The 15,429-nt window shown below is 34.2% G+C and overlaps 1 long non-coding RNA gene across 1 annotated transcript in view; it reads right to left on the bottom strand.

Annotated features, from left to right (window-relative positions):
- Positions 1 to 14,074, bottom strand: part of LOC108515188 (uncharacterized) — a 23,556-nt gene extending 9,482 nt beyond the window's left edge. Inside the window, exons 1-2 of the long non-coding RNA XR_001881455.1 lie at positions 14,018 to 14,074; positions 3,273 to 3,386 (exon numbers count right to left, since the gene is read on the bottom strand). This is a non-coding gene — a long non-coding RNA (uncharacterized LOC108515188). The remainder of the gene's footprint in view (positions 1 to 3,272; positions 3,387 to 14,017) is intronic.
- Between the last annotated feature and the right edge of the window lie 1,355 nt (positions 14,075 to 15,429).

The raw sequence follows: 15,429 nt of genomic DNA, 5'->3' as shown, positions 1-15,429 counted from the left end.
TTTTTTTTTTTTTTTTTTTTTTTCAGGTGGTGCAGATGGAGTTAGGGTGGTGGAGTGACTTATTAAAAGGTCATATTTCAGAAGGTTGTAAAAATTGAGGACACTTTCAGGGAGCTAAATTTACTATTGTAGATATATTGACAATTATAACTTTGAAATCTTCTTTCTTTTTTCCGTCCCACATAAGTTAATTAGGTAAATTTATGGACATGATGTACTAAGAGTCATATCTTGACAAAAATCATTAATAAGATGCTATTTATCTCAGTTGCATATTTACATAGCACTTACATTGTCAATGGATTGATTAAATGTAAACTCTTTGAAGACAGGTGTCTCATTTTGCTTGTTTTATAGCCATAGGTTTTAGTGTCTAAGAAATTTTAAGGTAACAGATAAATGAGTGAAACAATTTTTTTAAAATAAACAAAAAATTTTAACCTCAAGAAGAACAAAGTGGTATGAATCCAAGGGAAGTGAAAAGAAATTGATGGCAGGATTACAGTTTCTGATTGATTGAAAATTCACCTGTTCATTAATGTAATTTCCTGGTAACATATTAAGAATCATCACTGAATTTTGATGAAGATGTTATTGCATATTAAAAGCATTGCAATAGAGGGCAGTCTAGTTTCTGCAGGTTGTACCTTTTTATTTTGGACCTGGTCAGGGTATCTTCAACGGCTACTGTACATTATCAATGCACACAGTGTATTATCAAGCCAGTTGCCACTTAACTTATGGAATTTGTGGCTGCTATTTTGTGACTTGGTTTCTTTCACTCAAAGAACAGGATTTTCCACTGGGTTGATGGTGAAATCTTGATGTTAGCCCACCTGCCTGCAGGGTGTGGTTTTCAATGCCTCCATGAAGCGTATAGTTGTATTATTTAACAGAAAGATGAACAGACGAAGGTGAAGGAACATTCTTTGTCCACAAAAACGAGTAACCTTCACCCCCGCCAGCAAAAAACAGACTGTTAATGTAAAAGTCTAAAAGACAGAGGTAAGAAAAGGCCTAGACAGATCTGAAAGATGTCAAGAACGGCCTTTCAGGTAACCAAGAATATCAACTGAAAACACTTTTAAGCTATTTAGCTTCATTGATACAATTGAAGACATATTACTTCCAGCATAGTAAAGAACAATTTGCTGACACTAAAGTTGTAGGGAGTTATTTGATTTTAGGAATGAAGGTTCACAGGATTACCAGGATGCCGAATACACTTTCATTCGAAGGTGGCTCCATTTACAAAGTATAGGAGCTGGTACTGTGTATTGCCAAGACAACAATTACAACGTGAGAAGTTCAGATGAGCAGAATGGTCATTTTGGTAATAGGCTTGATTAATTCATTGATTGATTTAGGGGGTGGTAATTGTGTAGGCATCCTGAGGATAATGCAAAGATTCTTTAAAAACAAAAGTTTCAGCATGCCATCCTATTTTGTATCACAGAATATACCACCAGACATAACAAAAAGCCAAAATTCTAACTAATTAAGGAACACTTATATCTCTATGAACCAACACTTTCCAGAAGAAGAGGCTTTAACTCAACTCTATAAGCTTAAGACATTGAAAACTTTAAAAGTTTGCCCATAGAAAAATAAAATTCTGCAAGAACAACACAATGGCTATTCAGGACATTTAATTTTTTTCCACAGATATTGAATTTGTTCAAAAACTAATTTTCTACCTAGAGCAGAAGCCACAGCAAACAAACAAACCTAATAATAGAATATTGGTTTAGAAGACTAAACAATGAGATTAATGAAGTAATGTATTGCATGGGAGAAAACAACACTAAAATACTTTAAATAACAGAATTGGTTATTTTAAATTTAAAAGTAAAGAAAATATTTTTTTAAAGTTTTCTTTAGGGTTTACGTATTGTCAGAAGAAAATGTCATTTTTAAAGACTGAACTTGAGCTAGTATCTTTAAAAAGGGATTGTCTATTAGTTACTTTATTGACTGGGATTAACAATGACCTTCTTCAGTTAAATACAGTTACTTGTTTGTTTGAACTGAGGTCTCAGATATTCTCCTGTAATTGATGTTGATCAGTATGAGATTATGAGCTTAAAAATAAAAACATATTTCTCAGTGAAAATCAACCTAAGACAATATTTTGTTCAATTCCAATTCCCGTATGAGACTAAATCTTTTAAACAAAACACTAGTCTTATGGAAAAAAGTTGATTATTATGTCAAAAAAAAAATAGTCTCCATTTATTAATCTATAAAATGGGGCTAATAATATACACCTTTTAAAATGTTATACAAATGCTAGAGAAAACTAATAAGAATTTGGAAACAAAACTATATACTTTTCTATGTCACTAATTTAAATTACAGAGGTCTTTTTAATCAAACTATCCAGCTAGCTGGAAAAATAAGAGCTCTCCTTTGTGAAAAGAAACTGACTGGCCAGGCCCGGTGGCTCAGGCCTGTAATCCCAGCACTTTGGGAGGCTGAGGCGGGTGGATGGCCCGAGGTCAGGAGTTCGAGACCAGCCTGGTTAAAATGGCAAAAGCCCGTCGCTACCAAAAATACAAAAATTAGCTGAGTGTGGTGATGGGCGTCTGTAATCCCAGCTACTCAAGAGGCTGAGACAGAAGAATCGCTTGAACCCAGGAGGTGGAGGTTGCAGTGAGCCAAGACTGTGCCACTGCACTCCAGCCTGAGTGACAGGGGGAGACTCTGTCTCAAAAAAAAAAAAAAAAAAAAAGAAACGAAACTGACTAATGCTTGTTGTATACTGCACACTCATGGCAAGTTACGCATGGGCTACACTTTACTGCAGTGCTTCTCAAAGTGTGGTCCAGGAAGCTTTGGATGTTCTTTTTAATATATTATTAAAATACATGCTTTTAGAGTATCTACAAGGTCAAACTCTTTTTGTAGTAATAGTAAAACATTAATTGACTTTGTTCACTCTGTTGAAATTTACACTGATTTTGCAAAAGCAAATGTGGTAAAATTATTGGTGTCATAGAAAGTATCATAGCAGAGGAGACTTTCAGTTCCAAAATGGCAGCTGGCTTCCCTCCTACCCACAGAAAACTAAATATATATATATATATATATAAAGCACTGAGATTGTCACCAGTAGTATTCTAGAACTCAAAGATGAGGATAAGTAATTTCCCAGGGTCACAGAAAACTTAAAAACTCTGAGCAAACAGTAAGATAATTTAATTTCATATATGCAACAACTATCCCCCCAATCTGCCTGGCACCAAGAGTGCAAAAAATTTCCCCCAACTTACCATTTCTACACTGGAAAAAGTGAGATCAAGGTGGACAATCAGCTTCTCCACCAACTTGGGTCCTTTGTCAGGAGACCTTTTCATGCCTCAATCCATGAGAAGTATTGTGAGTACCTGAAGGGAGACAAATCTTTGAGGACAGCCAGAGAGAAAGGGGAAAGATGGTAACATCATCCCCATCTCTGGAAACTCTGCTCTGTAACTTGGCCAAAGGAGATGACAAATCAGAATAGCATTTCTATTCATATTCAGCAGCAGCATGCTGTAGGAGGCACATTCTGTAAGTGTCCTGGCTCAAATCCCTGGCTGGCCTTTTTATGCTCCTAGGATATCCCATTTGTGACCTTCCCTATTCTTGCCAGGACGCACTTATGATTTGCTAGAGCTGAGGCAATCCTGAGCTTTAGGTAACATCTGGTGCCAAAAACTAGGCAATGACCTAGGAAAAAATTAAGAAATTTAACAGGTAAATTATAAAGAATCTCTAAGCAAACATAACCAACAAAAACCAAAACAAGCCAGATAGAGAATACTAGAATAAATAAATAAACCTTCAAAGCAAAGACGTTGATGTATAATACATGTAGAAGTAACAACAGCAAACAGGGAACTATGACCACCACAAACAGACAAAGCAGGGTACCAGTGACTGACCTCAATAAGATGGCAATACGTGAGATCTCTGACCAATAATTCCAAATAAAACTTTTAAGGAAAATCAGTGATCTCCAAGATAACACAGAAAAACAATTCAGAAATTTATCACATAAATTTAACAAAATGATTGAAGAAAACAAAAACTCAGAAATTTGAAAACTGAGAAATACATTTGCTATACTGAAAAATTCACTGGAAGTTTAAAACAGCAGATGCGCCAAGCAGAGAAAAATTAAAAATCAGTGAGCTCAAAGATAAGCTATTTGAAATTATACAATCAGAAGGGAAAAAAGAAAAAAAAAAAGGAAATGGAGATACCTCATAAAAATACCTCAAAAGACCAAATCTAAGGATTATTGATGTTAAGAAGGGAGTTGAGCAAGAGCAAGGAGTAGAGAGCTTATTAAAATAAATAATAACAGAATACTTTCCAAAACTCAAAAATAATATGAATGTCTAGGTACAAGAAGGTAAGAAAATGCCACACAGATTTGCTAAGCAAGACAACCTGAAGGCATTTGGTAATCAAGCTCTCGAAGGTCAAAGGCAAAGAGAGGATCCTAAAACAACAAGATTAAAAAGAAAAATGCAAGTAACATATAAAGGAACTCCAACTGATCTGGCAACAGATTTCTCAATGGAAACCATACAGACCAGAAAGGAGTGGGACCAAATTTTCCAAATGCTGAAAAAAAAGAAAGAAACTGATATTTAAGAATACTTTATTCAACCAAATTAGTCTTTTATTATGAATGAGAGGTAAAGTCTTCCTGAAATAAACAAACCTAAGATAATTTATAACCAGCAGACCTGTCTTACCAAAATGCTAAAGTGAGTTATTCAATCAGAAAAAAAAAAAAAAAGCACTGATGTGCAGGAAAGAAAAATGAAGATATAAAACCCACTGGTAAAATTAAATACAAAGACAATGCCAGAATATTCACATACTGTAACTGTGGTGTACAATCCACTTAAAACTCTACCATGAAGCCCAAGCAAGTCTGTCAATAACGACAATAGCTATAGCACTCTGTTAACAGACAGGCAACATACAATATGTAAATTGAGACAAACAAACATCAAAATGGGAGGACTAAAGATAAAGTATAGACATTGTTTGTTTATTTTTGTTTATTCTTCTTTCTGTGATCTGATAACAGTAATGTGTTATTTCTGATTTTGTAAACCTTGTAGTAACCACAATGCAAAACCTGAAATAGATACACTAAAAATTAAAACCAACAAATTAAAGCATAGTACCAGAAAAAAAATCACTTAACCACCAAGGATGACAAAAGATAAAAAAAAGAAGAATAGAGGAGATACAAAACAACCAGAAAGCCAGCAACAAAATGACAGTAATAACTCTTTACTTATCAATAATAATACTGAATGTAAATAGGCTAAATTCTCTAATTAAAAGACACAGAGTGGTTGAATGGATGGCAGGGGTTGGGGGTCTGGGGGAAGGATAGCATTAGGAGAAATACCTAATGTAAATGATGAGTTGATGGGTGCAGCAAACCCACATGTCACATGTATACTTATATATCAAACCTGCATGTTGTGCACATGTACCCTAGAACTTAAAGTATAATAAAAAACACCCAACTATATCCAACTATGTGCTCCCTATAAAAATCCCATCTTACCTGTAAAGATAAACATGGAAAAGTGAAGTGATGAAAAAATGAAAGTGAAGTGATGAAAAAATGTATTTCATGCAAATGAAAACAAAACAAAAAAAGAACAAAAGTAGCTACACATATATCAGATAAAATAGACTACTTGTCAGAGACTATAAAAACAGACAAAGGTCACTATATAATGCTAAAGTGATTACACAGCAAAAGATGTAAGAATTATAAAAATCTATGCACTATACACTAGAGCACCCAAGCATATAAAACAAACATTAATAAATCTAAAGGGAGAGATTGACTGAAATAATAATAGTGAGAGACTTCATCACCTCACACTCAGTAATGGACAGATCAGGTAGAAAAAAAAATCAAGAAAGAAACATTGAATTAAATTATACACTAGACCAAATAGGCCTAACTAACATCTACAGAATATTTAATCCAACTGGTACACAATACACATTCTTTTCATCAGCACATGAAACATTCTCCTGAATAGATCATATCTTAGGTCACGAGGCAACCCTCAACAAATTCAAAGAGTAGAAAATATATAAAATATTTTCAGATGATGATGGAATAAAGCTAGAAATCAATTACTAAGCACGGGAAGTCAAGAACTACATATATTTATATATATAGCTGTTAAAATGTAAGAATAAATTTGGATAAAATAAAATTATCATCTACAACATCAACCAAAAAAATGCTTTTTCATAAGGCTTTTTAAAAACTGGCATATTAACCTTCACTGTTAAATTTTAGGGTATTGGGGTTTTTTTGGGGTAGAAAGCAGGAATAGTAATTGAGGGAAGACCAGAGGTGTCTGAGGCCCTCAAAATGTTTTATGCATTAACCTCTTTTGAGGTTTCACAAGTGTGCATGTTTGGATAATTTATGAATACATATAGTTATGTTCTGTGTCCTTTTTATGTGTGTAAAAAATAAAATGTACTTAAAGTGAAAACTTTGGCATTAATGTATAATGTCATAAAATGTCAAGAAATACAAACAAGTAGTGATTAGTCTTTAAGTTGTGATTAGTCTTTATTGTTACTTAGAGCATAATTGCAGGAATTCTTAAAAGTCAAATGGCCTGAATTCTAATGGATTCAAGTTTCTTTTAGTTTTGTACTTAATAATTCACTCTAAGTTAAGAGCAAGAACATTGCTTAATATTTTTTAAAGTTATTCCACTTAATGCACAAAGCAGCTTTATAATGGATTCCCTCAGCAATTTATGCTAAACCAATCCCTAACTATTCTTTAGAAAGGAATTATTCAAATGTTTATCCGATGCATTTTCAAACAATTCGTTAACTTTATTAGTGTCTTTGCTGAAGATTCAAAAATGTCTAAATATGTGGATTTTCTCTATTGAATATTTATCTTGTATATTTATTTATAGCACTTACCCCTCCATATTCTCATTCATCTAGTACCTGACTGTAGAATGAGCTCCTACGTGCCCAGAAATAAGCCTAATTTGACTGTGTCAATCCAGTATCCAATATTTGTGACACACACACGTACGCAAACCTTATATTTTGAAAGAATCAGTGTTGAATGGTATCTAATTGCTTTGGATTCAGGTTGATAATAATATTTCTAATAAACTCAAATGTATTCTTTGATACTAAAGATTTTAAAAGTCCATCTACTACTTAAAAGCCAAAGCAAAAATATCCCATGTGTATGTGTCAGAGTCACTTGGTAGTGCAGCTCATACCTAGCATAGAATGGAGCTATCATTTTCTTCTATACTAAAAATGCATTCTAGAAGTGCCATTTGAAGCAAAGCAAGAAAGTTAGCTTATATATAAGCTTAATGTTTAATTTCTATTTATGAAAACAATAAGTAACATGAATTATTAATTGTCCTTGTAGTAAATATTTTAGAGTATATTATAAACTGAAAGCTGTAAAATTTAATAAAGGACTTTTACATAAATTATGGGTATACATTATACATGAATAAATACATAAACACTATACATCATGGGAAATTTTCATATAACACATTATGACAAGTACTCCTCATTTCAACATAGCAAAGTGTGCATTAGTCCATCTCAGAAGATAATAAGTTTAAGACTCAGATGTGCCATTTTTTTTTTTTTTTAATCAAGGGGAAGTCAGGGGGGAATGCTGACTTTATGCCTGACCCTTCACCATGGGCTTTTATACAATGTTTTGTCTAATTATACATTCATTCACTTCACATACATTCACAGATCTATGAGTCTTACTACTCCTCTAGTTTTACTAGTAAGAAAAATGATACTATAAGACTGATTTATAATCAGACCAACCAGGGTTCAAATTTCTATTTTCATTGCTATTACTAGATCCTTAAGCTCTTATAAGTTTATTGTTTTATAGATGTACTAATATATTTGATCAACTCATTAGATTTTTGTGATAATTAAAGGAAATAATGAAAAAATTGGGGTAGCAGGGTATATGACACATAGTGTTTAATAAATGCTATTTTGCAAATAATAATAATAATTTGTACTTTCCATTTGAACAAAACACCATTACTGAGGAATCTTTGAGATATGGATTTTGGAGTACTTTTAAAATTCAATTTGTGTAAATAAAACCTAATTATTTTCTATTTTCCTTAGCTAAATTGCACATACTAATGCAGGCTTACTTTTAAAATTTCTACACTGAAGACTAAGACATATTTTAATTTATACTTTAAACTCTATTAAAAGAACACAACAATGGTTAACGTAGTTTTAATTCATTTATCTGGTCAAGAATTACTTATAACTTTGAAAAAATTGACTGCACTAGCAAAAATCATAAAATCTTAAAAAAATTAGGATAGATAATAAAAAATAACCAAAATACTATCTGAGTAAGAAACTCACTTTTCTGCTCAAATATGTTCACACTATACACATATATTTGTAGAGAATCAATTTTTTGTTTAAATATATTCTCATTATATACATTACAGCAAATGCTTACATTTAAAGAAGATTGTTTCTTCTTTCTTAAAATATTTCTTTTGGTATTTGTGAGAATTGTTATAGTGTTTTTTTAGTGGTCTGCAATTGTTTATTATCATTTATACTCCTTAATACTTGTAAAGCTACATATGATTGTGATGGAGACAGTTTAAGAAATATATCTTCATTCCACCCCTGGTTTACCTGATGGAGCAAAATATTTTCATTTTTATGGAAAACCAGCCATCAGAGCTTGGATCAAAAATGGTGTGGGTAGTTATCTCTTGATAATTCCTGATACTACCAGATAATTCTGTGAAATTAACAGCTTTTAATCACTAATGAACTCTGGGCTTTAATTAAATTGGAAAGCTAGAATTAAGACACATTCTGACATTGTTTTGTTCCCTACGTCAGTCAGATTCCTTCATATACTTTTGAAAATGAATGTTCGAGGCTTTGGAAATCGTGATGTTGAGATATTAAGTCTCATTTCATTCCTTAAAAACGTAAAAAGGTTTAAAGTGTCTCTCTTTTCTCTAAAGACAAATAATCTCAAGATAAATTTTAGCCCTTTATCTCCAACCATTTTCAGAATGAAAATGGAGGAAGTTAAAGATAAAAGTAGGGGTTTGGGAATTAATTTATTGGCACATTTGTTTTCATTCATTAGTTAAATTATTTAAAGATTGTGAAAAAGTAAAAGCAACCTCTAATTTTTTGAGCATCTACTAGCCAAAATTCAAATTCCATGTTCCTCATATTACCTAATGTAATCTTAGGTATAGCTAACATGTACTGAAAGCTTACTCTGTGTAAGGAACAAGGCTAAGCACTTTGCACACCTAATGGTATTTAATCCTTACAACAACCCTGTGGAATAGATACTCTGTTCTACTCTTATTTTATATATGAGAAAACTAAGTCTTATAAATATCAAATAACTCTCTGAAAATGTCACATGTCTGAACTCTTGTCTGTTTCTCTATATTGCCTATTTGGGAAGTAGGTATTTGGTTCCTTTCTTTTAAAAGCACAGAAACTAAGTCTTTAGAAAAGCAAGAACAAAATCTAAGGTTGCGTAGCCCTCTATAATGGTGCATCCAAGATAAAATTTACTTTCCGTTTGGTTCCCAAATCTCTCCATACCACCCTACTATCAAAAAAACAATAACAAGGAAATAGCCTGGGTCAGGAGATATTTTACTCACTCATTCATAGCATCTGTGTTTCCAAAAGAAACAAGATGTGAGTCACATGGCATACTAAGGTGCTTCAAAATTGTGTGTGATAAAAAAAATTGTCAGTTATATTCACCGACTTTACCAAGATAGAGGATAAGCGTATACATTTGAAGATTTTTATTAGTAGGGTTAAAATAAAACACATTTTAGGAAAAGGAAAAGTAAACTAAAAAAAAAAATTAGTAGGTCCACCTTAATCAATATTCATCTATTCAGGTGATTTACATTCCTTATCCCTGGATTTTCATTAAATTGTCAAATTAATAGATGAATTCTAATTCGGATCAAGCTTGCAGAAAAAGTATAGAAGACAAAAGAGAAGCTGACTTGTAATTCCACCAGTCTCTCTCTCTTTTTTTCTTTTCTTTTTTTTTTTGAGATGGAGTCTTGCTTTATCACCCAGGCTGGAGTGCAGTGGCACAATCTTGGCTCACTGCAACCTCCACCTCCCGGGTTTAAGCCTTTCTTCTGCCTCAGCCTCCCAAGTAGCTGGGATTACAGGCGCCTGCCACCATACCTGGCTAATTTTTGTATTTTTAGTAGAGATGAGGTTTCACCATGTTGGCCAGGTTGACCTCAAACTCCTAACCTCCAATGATCCACATGCCTCAGTCTCCCAAAGTGCTGGGATTACAAGCTTGAGCCACTGCGCCCGAACAAAAGTCTCATTTTTATTACACTTAAATGATGGTGCTTGACTAGAAATACTTAGTATTTGTTTAGGTTTTACCATTTCAGAATTGAAGTATTAATTTAAACAACAGAAAAGCAGAAAGAAAAAAACAGTGTATGTGAAATGGATTTTGGCTGTGATGTTTATTTTTGTGTGTCAACTTGACTTAGCCATTTGGTGCCCAGATACTTGGTCAAATATTATTCTGGGTGTGTCTGTGAGGATATCTATGAGGGAGATTAACATTTGAATTTGTAAACTGAGTAAGATTGCCCTCCCCAATATGGATTAGCCTCAGCTAATCAAGGAAAGGCCTGAATAGAATCACAAGGTTGACCTTCCCTTTCATAAAAGGAAACTCTTCCTCCTGACTTCCTTGAGCTGAGACATTAGTTATTTCTTTCTTTTGATTCAAACTGAAGCATCAGTTCACTAGTCCTCAGCTTGATGTCTTTCAGACTGAAATGATACCATTGTCTTTCCTGGTTCTTAGGCTTTCAAGTTTGTTGTACTAGAAGTATACCATGAGTCCCCCCTTTGTCCCCCGTTTGCTGACTGCAGATCTGACCTCTCAGCCTCCATAATCACTTGAGCCAATTCCTATAAGTGAACCAGTCATATGTAAATATGTATCTGCAAACATATATATATCCACACACATATATCCTATCAGTTCTTTTTCTCTGGAGAACCCTAACACAGTGGCCATGTAAAAATTTCTTTTGCTTTTCCAATCATGTATGATAATCTTCTATGGTGCTTTATTAAGTATATTCTCTCCTTAGATATTCTTTATAAAAATGTACATGTTCTCTAGATAAATTATATGTTTATTTGTATATGTGAGCAGATGTTAATATATGTATTTTATAAAGGTATAAAACAGCCTTATATAAAGTAGATAGTCAATTATTTTAGTATTCACTTATTTTCTTTTGAACCAACTTTAATAGAGTATAATTTATATATAAATAAATACATTTATTTTAAGTGTACCCGAGGAGCTTAAGCTATTGTATACCCTCATGCAACTACCACCACAATCAGGGTTAAGAAAATTCCCACTACTGCAGAACGTTCTTGCCAATCTCTTTGGTCATAATCAAACCACACAATTAAACACATTTGTATTCTACACTGATGTATATGAATATTGACATTAAATAGTATAAAGAATATTAATGCCTATCTTAATACTGTATGCCATATTGGGGCAGATTTCTCTGCCATAAGCTTCCAGAAAACTTTTAAAAACATTTTGGACTTTGAAATTGTTGATAAGAAACTGTGGACCTATTTCAAAAAGTTATATGATAATGAAAAGGATATAAAAGTGATAATTACTCCTAAATATACATGTTATTTGTTTGTATTAGAGACATCCTGGACTTATGACGAATAAACTTATAAACAAAAAACTTCTTGAATAATCTTTGAAAGCTAACTTATTTTAAGAAAGTTTATTAACTAGTGTATACTTTGTACCTAATAGTATACTTGGCACATAATAAGTACTCAGTAATACATTTTATTTTGCTTTCTGATAATTCTTCCCCACTCATCCCTGTATACTCCTGTTTGTTAATTTAAGAAGCTCTAATTTTTTCTACTTGTTTAGTGTCTGGCAAATAATCTAGGACTGTGCTGTTCAACAATGTAGTCATTAGCCACATATGATTATTTAAATTTAAATTAATGGCTATTAAAATGAAAAAGCCATTTCCTTAGCCACACTAGTCACATTGAGTTGTCTGACAGCCACAAGTGGCTCATGGGTACTCTTATCAGATGTGAATATTCTTAAGTAAATCCTACATATACACTTTTTCCTAAAATTATCATTGCTTATATCTGTTTGTTAAAAAAAAAAAAAAGAAAGAAAGAAAAAGAAAATTGACTTATTTTGGAAGTGATCTCAGCCAGTTCCCAGAGAATAGCTGGAAGGGTCTAACTTCATTTTAGAGAGATGATGATTAAGTAACTTGCCCAAGGTCACAAACCTACAGGGGGTTGGAGTTGAGATCAGTCTCTAGATGGCCTAAGGTAACTCCATACTCCCTTGGATTACACCATGCTGTCTCTCAATTTTTACAAGTTCAAGCTCTTAGAGCGTTTCTATTTGCTTGTTTGTTTTGTTTCTTCTTTAGTCACTTTGTAAGATTTTGGGCTATGGCAACAGCTGCTGCAGTGATGCTCCTTGCTTGCCAGTTATCTGGGATGGCTGGCCATGTAAATGATGGTTGATTATGCTGTTGGCACAGTTTTGTGCTTCTAACATCTTTGCCATATGGTCGTGCTTTCCCATTGGAAAATCTGACTAGTTTGTAAACTGATTTCCTCAAGAGCAGAGACCATGACTCCTGCTTCTTTGACATTTATTTTGGGCCGAGGAGAGTGCACCTAAGAGCAGGAGCTTGATGAACATAATCGAGATTCAGGTCCCTCCACTCATCCTTCTGTCTAGCTAGCAATAATGTTCCTGTATTAGCTTCTACTGCTACTGTACCACAAATTTACTAGTTTGGAACAATGCAAATACAGTATCTTCCAGTTCTGGAAGTCAGGAGTCTGAAATGGCTCTTACTGAGCTAAAAGCAAGGGGTCATCAGGCCTGCATTTTTTCTAGTGGCTCTGTGGAAGAAGTTGTGTTCTTGCCTTTCCCATCTTTTAGAGGCACACCACAGTCCTTGCCTTTCTGTCTTCCAAGACATATATAGTAAAGTGAGTCTTTCTCACATCATATCACTCTGACACTCTGCTTCCTTCTGTCACCTTCTGTGACTCTGACTCACCCTCCTCTCTCAAAGTACACAGCAATTACATTTATATTTACCAGATAACCCAGGACAATCTTATAATAAGATCTACTAATTAGAAACCTTAATTCCACCGATAGCTTTAATTCGCCCTTGCTATGTAACATATTCACAAATCCGAGGATATGGGTGTGGACATCTTGGGGATCTATTCTGCTTACCACAGTTCCTTTTATCATTTGGTAGTTTCTTCCTTACATATATTTCTCCACTATCCAAGTGTGACCTTTTTGAGTATAATGTTCTATCCTATCTGTTTTACACACATCCATCCTCACATGGTTCCTACAACATAAAATATACAAAATACATATTTGATATAAAAGTGGAAGCATAGACCAGGCACAGTGGCTCATGCCTATAATCCTAGAACTTTGGGAAGCTGAGATGGCAGACCACCTGAGGTCAGGGGTTTGAGACCAGCCTGACAAACATGACAAAACTCCACTCTACTAAAACTACAAAATTAGCTGGCTGTGGTGGTGCACATCTGTAATTCCAGCTACTTGGGAGGCTGAGGCCAGAGAATCGCTTAAACCCAAGAGGCGAAGGTTGCAGTGAGCCAAGATTGTGTCATTGCACTCCAGCCTGGCAAACAAGAGCAAAACTCTGTCTCAAAAAGAAAAAGAAAAAAGAAAAGTGAAAGCATAAAGAAATATGCTGCTTAAAATGCGTCTTATCTGGAAACAGAAACATACTTTACATGTAAACATCTTTCTATTTATTCAACAAATGTCTTGGGTTCTTACCATATACCGAGATCTGTTCTAGGTTGTCGGAGAAAATAACAGAAATCCTTGAATTTAGGTTCCAGTGGTTGGTGTTGAAAGTAAAGCTTGGAGTCACAAAGAAAAAGAGCTCTTAAACAAATAATTTCTCAGCAAAGCAAATTTACTTCTGCAGAAGGGTGCTTCTTACAGGTCTGGTCACCCTGAGAGCACAACGAACAATCTTTTGTCTTTTATTTCTAATGCAGCTTGTCCCTGCTACTGTGTCCTGCCTCCATTGGCTGGAGTTGGACTGCACAATTTAACCGGAATCTGAATGGCTAACTTGAAAAGTGCAGGAATGCAGTTACACTGGTGGGAAGAACAGTTTCTGCAGGAAGGGCCATTGCCACAGGAGGGGCAATTTACAGAGTAAGTAACAGATGTGGGCTTTGTAGATAAGGACTGGTGGGAGAGTTGTTTACTGAAACCAAGACAGAGAGGGATAGAGAGCAAGGAAGTTTGGCCTTGAAAGTAGAGAACAAAGAACAAGGAAACCAAACAAGCTAAACTTTTGAAGAGGTACATTTTCTTGTATTTGACAACTCCCCCCTTTTAAATGTTTATAAGTATTCATCTTCAAACCTTTTAACATATGGTGACTTTGTTGTTTTGCTTGACCTTTTAAAAGAAAAGTTCATTTGAATAGGAAGGCGGGAGAATTATGGGAGTTTTTGGTGAGAGCTATTTCAACACGTTTTTGTATTAATCCCCGGGCGCAGGGTATGATGCAGTATCCTATGAGAACAAATACACCTACGACAACTGCAAGAGAGGTTAGTATTGAAGACATGAGCCCTTTCCATTTACTGAAACACCTTTTCATACAACTTGTGTAAGGGTCATTTATCCCAGAATTTTTGGCCAGGTTATTTGATAGTGAGCTGAGACTTTGTTAAGTTTTCGTAATTGTTCCATCAGGGGCTGTGTTGTTGGGGATAAATGTACAACATTGGATTTTGGTCATAACACAGACTCCACCTTTTTTTTTGCTAGTATCATGTTTAATGCTATTTTGTTTCCCCAAGCCATTTGACTGTTGGGTTTTAATGGTTCAACTATTCCTTTAATAGCATCCCTGGCATAATTAACAAATCATTGTTGATTGCAACATATGTAATTTATCCAATCTACATTTATATTTATTGTTGTACTTAAACCCTGCAGCTATTTGATTTTGAACTTTAAATTCATTTGGTACTTCTCGTGGGACTCCAATAGCATTTATGTAAACACAAGGGTTAAAAGATTTGGGTGGAGTGCTTCTTCTAACTCAATCTTGATTTTTTTGCTGACTGTGTTGGAGGAATTCCAGGGTGAAAGGGATGGCCAATTGGACTAGAGCATAAGTGCTACTCCAGTTATTTGGCAGATAACTCAGTGGTAGTTTCCCG

The sequence above is a fragment of the Rhinopithecus bieti genome, unplaced genomic scaffold (assembly GCF_001698545.2).
Source record: "Rhinopithecus bieti isolate Rb0 unplaced genomic scaffold, ASM169854v2 scaffold_32518, whole genome shotgun sequence".
NCBI lineage: Eukaryota > Metazoa > Chordata > Mammalia > Primates > Cercopithecidae > Rhinopithecus > Rhinopithecus bieti.
This window is presented reverse-complemented; position numbering and strand designations above follow the sequence as displayed.